The following is a 9,411-nucleotide window of genomic DNA, read 5'->3' on the forward strand; positions in this document are numbered from 1 at the left end:
TATTTGAAGTATGGAGCATTATTTGACCGAGACTTGGAGAAATATATTAATGAAAAGAGAGCATATGATAACTTGTGTGTGTTCATCAGGGTTTTAAGTGAGTTCCACTTCTGGTTATTTGGATTGAATAGATAGTTTGGACCAAGGATCCCAATGAAAACAACTATAAACTGGATCAAATGTCTTTTAAATGTGTTTAAAGGAGTTGGAGCCCTAACAAGGTGGTAAAACAGTATGGATGAAGATCTGGGAGAAGATGGAAATCTGGGAGGTACAGTGAGCATTGGGTACTGCTGTGTCCTGGGGATGTCTGTCGATTTAGGAAGAGGAGGCGACAAGCTGAGCAGCACGTTGGCACCTCCTGAGACAGAAGGTCAAGAGCAGGAGCCCATGCCTGCCACGGTTAGGGTCTTCGTAACTCCCCGAAGCTTTGAGTTCAGAGCCCAATGGGTCACACCCTGGGAGTAAGGAGGAAGAAAAAGCAAATGAGCCCTCACATGGACTACAGCTCAGCTTCAAGTCACCCAAGTGGTCCTAAATATGTTCAATCACTGAAACTACACTAAGGTGATCTCAGGTAGATGGTACTTCCAGGTACCTGGATGAAATAAAAAAGAAAAAAAGTCATCCCTGGAGAAAGATAACATCCTACCAGGGCTCCAATTATTTCTAAGAAATCTCTCAAATACAATGTCTGGCACTCTCTCAGAGACAAACAGAAATGCAAGAAGACAAGACAATATAAATTAGAACTAGCAAAAACCCAGACAGTAGAAAGAGGCACAAAAGGGCTCTAGATAAAAGACTTATCAGATACAGTCTCTAAAATAATGTGTTTATGATGTTGAAGGATATAAAAAGCAAGATTTAAAATTTTAGCAGAAAATATGAGAATAGCTTTGGAACAAAATAGAAATTCTAGAACTGAAAAATACAAGGACAAATTAAGAATACAATGAATGTGTTTACTGCAGGTTAGAAACTGCTGAAGAGAGAATTAATAAACTGGAAAATAGGTCAGAAAAAATATCTAGATCAAAGTAAGAGACAAAAGGTGGGAAAGACAAAAGAGAGGGTATAAGATATGGAGGATACAGTGAAAGGACTAGCATTTCAGAGGGAAAGGAGAGAAGGAACAGACAGAAGCAATATTTGAAGAGACAGCAGCTGAGAAGGTAATTTATTTCTTCTCTTTATTTTATAGGGAATTGAGCTGATAGTTCTTTATGAGTTTTCTTCTTAGGAAGCTGAAGTGCTTTAAAAAATACTCGATCATCACTATCAGATGAGGGAGAAAAAGACTTATTTTAGAGATATAGAAACAGAAGAACTTACAATAAAACAGGCCTAAACAAATTTATTTTCACCCATCACTCTTTAATTTGACTAAAAAATGAATAATCAAAATAAGATTATTTTAGCTAACATACTATTGATAACTGTTTTGGTACTTTGGGAATATAGTTGAGTAGTTTCTCAAGCACCTGAAATTAGAAAACTAAGATTGTCCTCTGAGGGTGGAACTTTGAAATACAGAAACAGCTGATCAGGGTAAAGACATGCAAAACTTTCCTAATTATACAGAATAGCAGGGGGAAAGTTTGACTTGACAATGACCTGAATGATGTAATATCTTAATCTGATTAGCGTGTGAATGAGGGGGCAGGACAAGCATTGGCTGGGCCCCTAAAAGCACAGTTCAGGGTAGGGGCTGTGGATATTCCCATATTCCAGACAAGACACTCCCATTAAAAGATCCCATACATCTCATTCATGCAACTAACTCCTTTGTTCTGAGTCCAGATCTACCATCACAATTCTCTGGTTATAGTTTGGCTTCCTATGCTGACTGTCCGCAGTGAAAAAATTATCCCTTGGGCTATTATATACTTCATTATAAATTATAAGCTAGTGTTATGGTTTATACATCAGTCTCTGTTACGTTGAATAATGTGAGTCTACTGCTTCAGATGCACCAACTCAAAGGCCAAAGGTCTGAATTCATTGGGCTGGGGGCCAAAATCTGGACCATATTATATTTGCCAAAATTGTGCAATATTGAGAATCCTCTTAGATTTGTTATTTATTCCCTGTTCATAGCCCTGGCACCATCATTGGCTAAAAATAGCCTTATTTCTTTTAAAAGGCATCTTTTAAAAGCTAAAGCAGTATAATCATCTTTCATATCATGCTATTTTTGCTTCGTGAATTTAATAATTTTAATCTCTCTGAAAGTATTCATGATCTTTTTTTTTTAAAGATTTCTTCTATTCCCAGAATAATTTCTGTGTCCCTCACATTTTTCATTGCTAATTCTTTGTTTTAGCTTTACTGGTATATTACAGCTTTTCCCAAAAGTCCAGTAAGAGCTGTGATCTACACTTACATTTGTGGTAGACAGACTCTTGAAGTGGTCCCCATGACCACCTCCCCCAGTCCTGGACTTTACACTCTTTAGTGTGGGAAGACCTGTGATTTCTTCTAACCAACTGAACACCACAAAGATGGCCAGATGTACGTGATTACAATCACACAAGATTTCAGCATCAGTCTTGCTGGAGTCTCTCTCTCTGCCTCGCCAGCTTTGAGGAGGCAAGTGGTCATGTTGGACAATCCCACATGGCAGGGACCTGAGGGTGCCTCTAGGCACAGAAGGTGGCCTCCTGTCAACAGACAGTGAGAAACTGAAGTCTTCAGTTCAACGCCAGAGAGGAACTGAATTCTGCCCACAACTGGAGTAGGCTTGGAAATGATCTTTCTCCAGTCGAACCTCAGATGAGAATGCAGCCCATCTGGCACCTTGATTACAGCCTGGCTGAGACTCTAAACAGAGGATCCATCTAAGCCATGTCTGGACTCTATTTATTATTGAAACATTAAAAAGCTTATAGGAAACTATGTTTCTGAAGTTGCAACAGAATAACCACACCAGGTGTTGGCAAGGATGTGGAGCAACTGCAAAGCTTACACATTGCTTGGGGACATGAAAAAGGGTACAGCCCCTCTGGAAAACAGTTTCACAGTTTCTCAAAGGTTAAACATTAAAACAAAATCATGCAATATTAGGATACCCCTATATGCCTATCAGAATGGCCAAAATCTGGAACACTGACAACACCATAGCTGGAGAGGATGTGGAGGAACAGGAACACTCATTCATGGCTGGTGGGATTGCAAAATGTGCAGCCACTTTGGAAGACAGTTTGGTGGTTTCTTACAAATTAAGCACACTCTTACCATGGGATCCAGCAACCACAGTATTTTCCATGGTATTTACCCAAATGGGTTGAAAACTTATGTCCACACCAAAACCTGCACACAAATGCTTATAGCAGCTTTATTTATAATTGCTAAAACTTGGAACCAAGATGCCCTTTAGTAGATGAATGAATAAATAAACTGTGGTACCTTGAAATAATGGAATATTATTCAGCACTAAAAAGAAATGAGCTATCAAGCTGGGAAAAACCATGGAGGAATCTTAAATACGTACCATTAAGTGAAATAAGCCAGTATGAAAAGGCTATATACCATATGATTCCAACTATGTGACTTTCTGGAAAAGTCCAAACTATGGAGACAGTAAAAGGTACAGTGTTGCAGAGGGGGTCAGGGGTGGAGGGAGGGATGAATAGGCAGATCCTGGAGGATTTTTAGAGCAGCAAAATTAATCTGTAGGACAGTATAATGGTAGATATATGTCATTGACATTTGTCCAAACCTATAGAATATACAACACCAAGAGTGAAGCCTAATATAAACTGTGGACTCGGGGTGATAATGGTGTTTCAGTGTAGGCTCATCACTTGTAACAAATGCACTAATCTGGCGGCAGATGTTGATAGGCGGGGAGGCTGTGCATGTGTATGTGTTGGGGGGTGTATGGGAACTCTGTACTTTCCACTCAATTTTGCTGTGAAACCTAAAATTGCTCTAAAAAATAAAGCCTATTTTTGAAAAATTAAACACACAAACTATATAATCCAGCAACCTCACTCCTGGAATTTACCCTAGAAAAATGCAAACCTATATCCACCTGAAAGCTTGAACATGAAAGTTTATAGCAGCTCTGTTCATCGTTGCTAAAATCTGGAAACAACCCAGAGGCCCTTCAGTGGATGACTAGATAACCACACTGTGGTCCATCCACACCATGGAACACCACCTGGCAATAAATAGGATGAACTGTTGGCATGTACAACAACCTAGATGGGCAGCAAAAGCTTAGGGAAAGAAGCCAGTTTTAAAAACTACTTGCTGTATGATTTGCTTTAAATGATATTCTCAAAAAGACAAAGTTATAATGATGGGAAACAGATCAGGGGCTGCCAGGGATTGGCAATGGGAAAGGTGTGAGGCAGCAGGAGGGAGCTTCTGAAGTGACAGCATCCTGCCTCCTGATGGGGGGGAGGTCACAGGAATCGCACATGTGTTTAAATTCATATAAGTATACACCTCCTCCCAAATTCTATAATAATTTGAAAATAAAAACACATTTCATGTCTAGATTGCACTGTAAAAAAAAAAAACCCCAAAAGTTAAACATTCAGGTACCATAGGACCCAGCCACTCCACTCCTGGGTGTTTACCAAGAGAGAAGAAAGCCCGTGTCCATGTGAAGCTGTAAAATAGATGAAAACCCACAGCGGCTGCATTTGGAATAGCCTCACGCTGAAACAGCCCTGATGACCTTAAACAGCTGAGGGTAAAAAAAGTGGTGTATCCATGCAGAGGAACACTTTCCAGAAATAAAAAGAAATGAACTGTCAACACAGGAAATAACATGGATGAGCGTCAAAATAATGAAGGTGAGTGAAAGGGGCCAGACTGGACGATGCCGGTTATATCAGATTATAGGGAATGCAAACCCCTCCATAGGGACCCTGCCTGGGGCTGAGAAGGGGTGGGTGGTGAGGGTACGAGGCCACAAGGAGGCGTGGAGGGGTGGAGATGTTTGTTCTCTGACTATGGGGAAGGTTTTATATACATTTATATATTTTAAAACATATGTGTAAAATATAATTTTGTATATATATTTATGTATGTAAATAATGCCATTTGACCCAGTTTTCAAGCCCTGGCTAGAGGCCAGTCACTTCCCCTTTTTGAGCAGCTGATTAAGTCCACACCCAACTACTTCCCTTTCTGGGCTGTCACACTCCGGGGCCGCTATATCCCTGCCCTTCTCGCCCTGGAGCTGGAAACCAGGCTAGCGACAGCCGCTCTGCCCTGGAGCCTGCACAATGATTCAGTTAGCCCATTCATAGGGAACCCTCGAAACCTAGCTAACCCCACCCCGCTTGCCATATAGAAGCTGCCCCACAGCTCCAGCTTGCTGTTACCCTGTCCCCAGGTGCAGCCCCCTGTGTGGCCACTGTGAGTAACAAATTCTGCCTTTTGTCTCTCTGAGTGTCCGGGTAATGCGTCTCACCACCAAAACAATCTTGACATCAAAACAGCATAGGGCAGGACTTACCAAACTGTGCACTTTAAATGGGTTTCATTTATTGTGTGCCAATAATACCTCAATAAAGCCATTAAATAAAAGCCTGTGAGGTGAAATGAACAGAATGAAAACACAGCCTGCAGAATAGGAGAAAATATTTGCAAATCATGTCTCTATAAAGGGTTAATATCCAGAATATATAGAGAACCCCTACAACTCAACAATAACAAAACACAACCTGGGGCCGGCGCCATGGCTTAGTGGTTAAGTGCACACGCTCTGCTGCTGGCGACCCGGGTTCGGATCCGGACGCGCACCGACGCACCGCTTCTCCAGCCATGCTGAGGCCGCGTCCCACATAAAGCAACTAGAAGGATGTGCAGCTATGACATACAACTATCTACTGGGGCTTTGGGGGGAAAAATAAATAAATAAATAAAATCTTTAAAAAAAAAAACAAAAAAAGAACACCACCTGATTAAAAAATGGGCAAAGGACTTGAATAGATATTTTTCCAAAGAAGACATAGAAATGGCCAACAATATATGAAAAGATGCTCAACATCACTAATCCTTAGAGAAATGCAAATCAAAACCATAATAAGATACTATCTCACACCTGTTGGGATGGCTACTATCAAACAAAACAAAACAAAACAGAAAATAACAAATGCTGGTGAAGATGTGGAGAAATTGGAACCCCTGTGCCCTGTTGGTGGGAATGTAAAATGGTGCAGCCACTATGGAAAATAGTATGGAGGTTCCTCAAAAAATTAAACATGGAACTACTATATGATCCAGCAATCCCACTTCTGGCTATATATATCCAAAAGAACCAATAACAGGATCTCAAAGAGATATTTGTACACCCATATTATTAGTAGAATTGTTCACAATAGCCAAGGAGTGGAAGCAACCCAAGTGTCCATCGATGGAAGAATGGATAAGCAAAACGTGGTATATGCACATAATGGAATGTTACTCAAACTTTAAAAGCAAGGAAATGCTGGGCCGGCACCATGGCTTAGCGGTTAAGTGCGCACGCTCCACCGCTGGCGGCCCGGGTTCGGATCCCGGGCGCGCACTGACGTACCGCTTCTCCGGCCATGCTGAGGCCGCATCCCACATACAGCAACTAGAAGGATGTGCAGCTATGACATACGACTATCTACTGGGGCTTTGCGGGGGGGAGGAAGCAAGGAAATGCTGACACACACCACACACGGATGAACTTTGAGGACATTATGCTGAGTGAAATAAGCCAGTCACGAAAGGGCAAATACTGTATGATTCCACTTTTTTGAGGCCCCTACAGTAGTCAAATTCATAGAACAGAAAATAGAGTGGTAGTTGCCAGGAGCTGGGGAGAGCGGGGAAGGAGTTAGTGTTTAATTGGGACAGAGTTCCAGTTTTGTAAGATGAAGACATTCTAGAGATCTGTTGCACAACAATGTTAATATAGTCAACGCTACTGAATTGTACACTCAAAAATGGTTAAGATGGTAAATTTTATGTTGTGTGTGTGTGTTTTTTTTTACCTCAATTAAAAAAAAAAACACCTGTGAGATGAATAGAGTGGTTATTTTTATTCCGTTTTGCAGATATGAAAACTGATGCTTTGGAAGACTAGGTTGTTCTTCCAGGGTCACTCAGCTACAGCACTGCCTCAGACCTCAGCTGCTGGGCCCTGCCCCTCTGACCTACTCTGAGTGTGTCTCTCCCGACAGGGAGGAGGCCACAGGCTGAGGTATCTGCCCACTGCAGCCTGAGCTCGAACACTCCACGAACCTGGAATTCCCCACCCCAGGAGCCCCAAGTCTGCTTGCAGGGCCTCATCCCTGGGTCACGCTTCCTAGCACTGACTGAGCAGCCAGTGTGCACATCCTAGGACTGGGTGTGGCCCTGGGGTGGTCATGATGTGGGTTGACAGAGCTCAGTGCCCACACACTTGTGCACAGGCCCTTCTGGGGAGGATGGAGCTGGGCTGGAAGCTGAAGGGCCAGCCTCTGGCCTGTGTCTCCCTTTGTTCTTTGCCCCGACCCCATGCGGTTTAGGAGTGTCCTGCTTGGCTAATTCATGGTGCAGCCAGAATTTGGATCCAGTTCTGACCATATGCAGAGAGCTCTTTCTAATTACATATGCTATGCCATGGATGTGGAGAAATGATGGGGCAGGTTATAAACCTGAAACAAACTACATGTAAAGGAAGTGTCATTTATCATTGTTCCTAATGATTATCATGCTAGTCCCAAGAAACAGATAATTTAACATGCCTACTTAACAAGGTTGTGTCAGTTAGTTATTTCTGCATAACAAACCTCCCCAATTCTTAGTGCCTTAAAACAATGGTCATTTATTCAGCTTAAGATTCTGCAGATCAGAGAGAAGTCAAGATGGTGGTGTAGGCAGACTCTGAACTCACCTCCTCCCACGGACACAGCCAATTTACAACTAATCTTGGAAAAATTACCCCTGAGAGAGATCTGAAAACTGGATAAGAGGAACCCCTGCAAAAAACAACAATCCTGATTGAGGTGGAAGAGGCAGAAATTCCCTTCTGCAGAGAAAAAAATGCCACTTTCACAAGCTGCAACACTTCATGGCCGCCTGGGAGCAGCTCAAAGGTACGCAGCCTTCCCTGGAGGAGTGGGGGCCCTGAGCCGGGAAGCGTGCTCACTATAGGCATTTTTTGGACCCAGCACAACTGAGACGAGTGTCATAATATCTGGCTTTCCTGGCTACTAAAAACATTGGGGAGTACCCCCTGAAAAGCTGGTTCACAAAGAAATTAAAGTCAGCTCTTGAAAGGCCCATGCACAAACTCACCTGTTTCAGAAAGCAACCTAAATCACCAGAAAGAAAGGTGCACAGTCTTTGGTGAGAAGAGACTCACCTGATAGGCTCTGAGTACATCTTGGTGAGAGGTGAGACCTCTCCAAGGACTGGGACAATGGCAGCATCCATTGCTGTGGCCTGGTGTGGGCGTGCTGACACAGACGCTGGCAGACACCATTGGAGTTCTGTCTGGGACACTAGCCCTGGGTCTGCCCCATCCACTAGAGCACTGATTTAATCTAGCTCAGCCAGGGCAGGCAGCCTGTCCCAGGGACTGGCCCCATCCAACAACAAGCCCTTGGGCAACTTGTGGGCTTGCTAAGGGAACTGCTTGGATTCTCTGCAGCCTGGCATGTGGGTCCACCTCTGTCAGGCAGGGCATGTGTGAGGAGTGGGTGGAGAGTGTGGACCATTGGTGGAGTGTGTGGGGCTCCTGCCTTGGAGAGACTGGGTCTACTTCCGGAGGTGAGGGTACACACACAGGGCAGGACTGTGTTGACTGTGTATGTGGACCTGTGGGCAGTGGGGCTTGTCTGCTGCAGAAGACTTGTGCTTCCCAAAGACCCACATAAGAGTTTGGCCCCTTCCAAAGCCTGAAACAATTGGGTGCTCTCATGCCTGAGGCCAGCCCCACCCAGCTGCAATCCTCAGAGAGCTGACAAGAGCCTTATGGGCCAGAGGCTTATAGCAATTATAAGCCCCTGAGCCTAACAACCAACCACGCTGGGGGCCTACTCACTTAATAGAAATACTGCAACAGGAATGTGCTATTAGACCTTGCAGCCAACTGTGCTGGGGCTCCCTATACCCACTAAAGAGATTGAAGGGCCCACAACAACTACACTCATCTGAGCATTACAACCAGCTGGCCAAGGGGACAGCTCAGGCTCTCTGGGCATCTATGGGAACAGCAACCCCACCACAACAGAAAGACACATGTAGCCCACACAGGGGTCACTCCTGGAACATTTGGAACTGGCGACGAGAGGGAAGCACACTGCCAGGCCTCATAAGGCATCACTTATATAACGTCACCTCTTCAAGATCGGGAGATGTAGCTGACCTACCTAATACATAGACACAAGCACAGGGTAAGAGGCAAAATGAGGAGGCAAAGGAATATGTTCCAAG

This window comes from Ceratotherium simum, chromosome 27, assembly GCF_057802395.1.
Source record: "Ceratotherium simum simum isolate JZ-2026a chromosome 27, ASM5780239v1, whole genome shotgun sequence".
Taxonomy (NCBI): domain Eukaryota; kingdom Metazoa; phylum Chordata; class Mammalia; order Perissodactyla; family Rhinocerotidae; genus Ceratotherium; species Ceratotherium simum.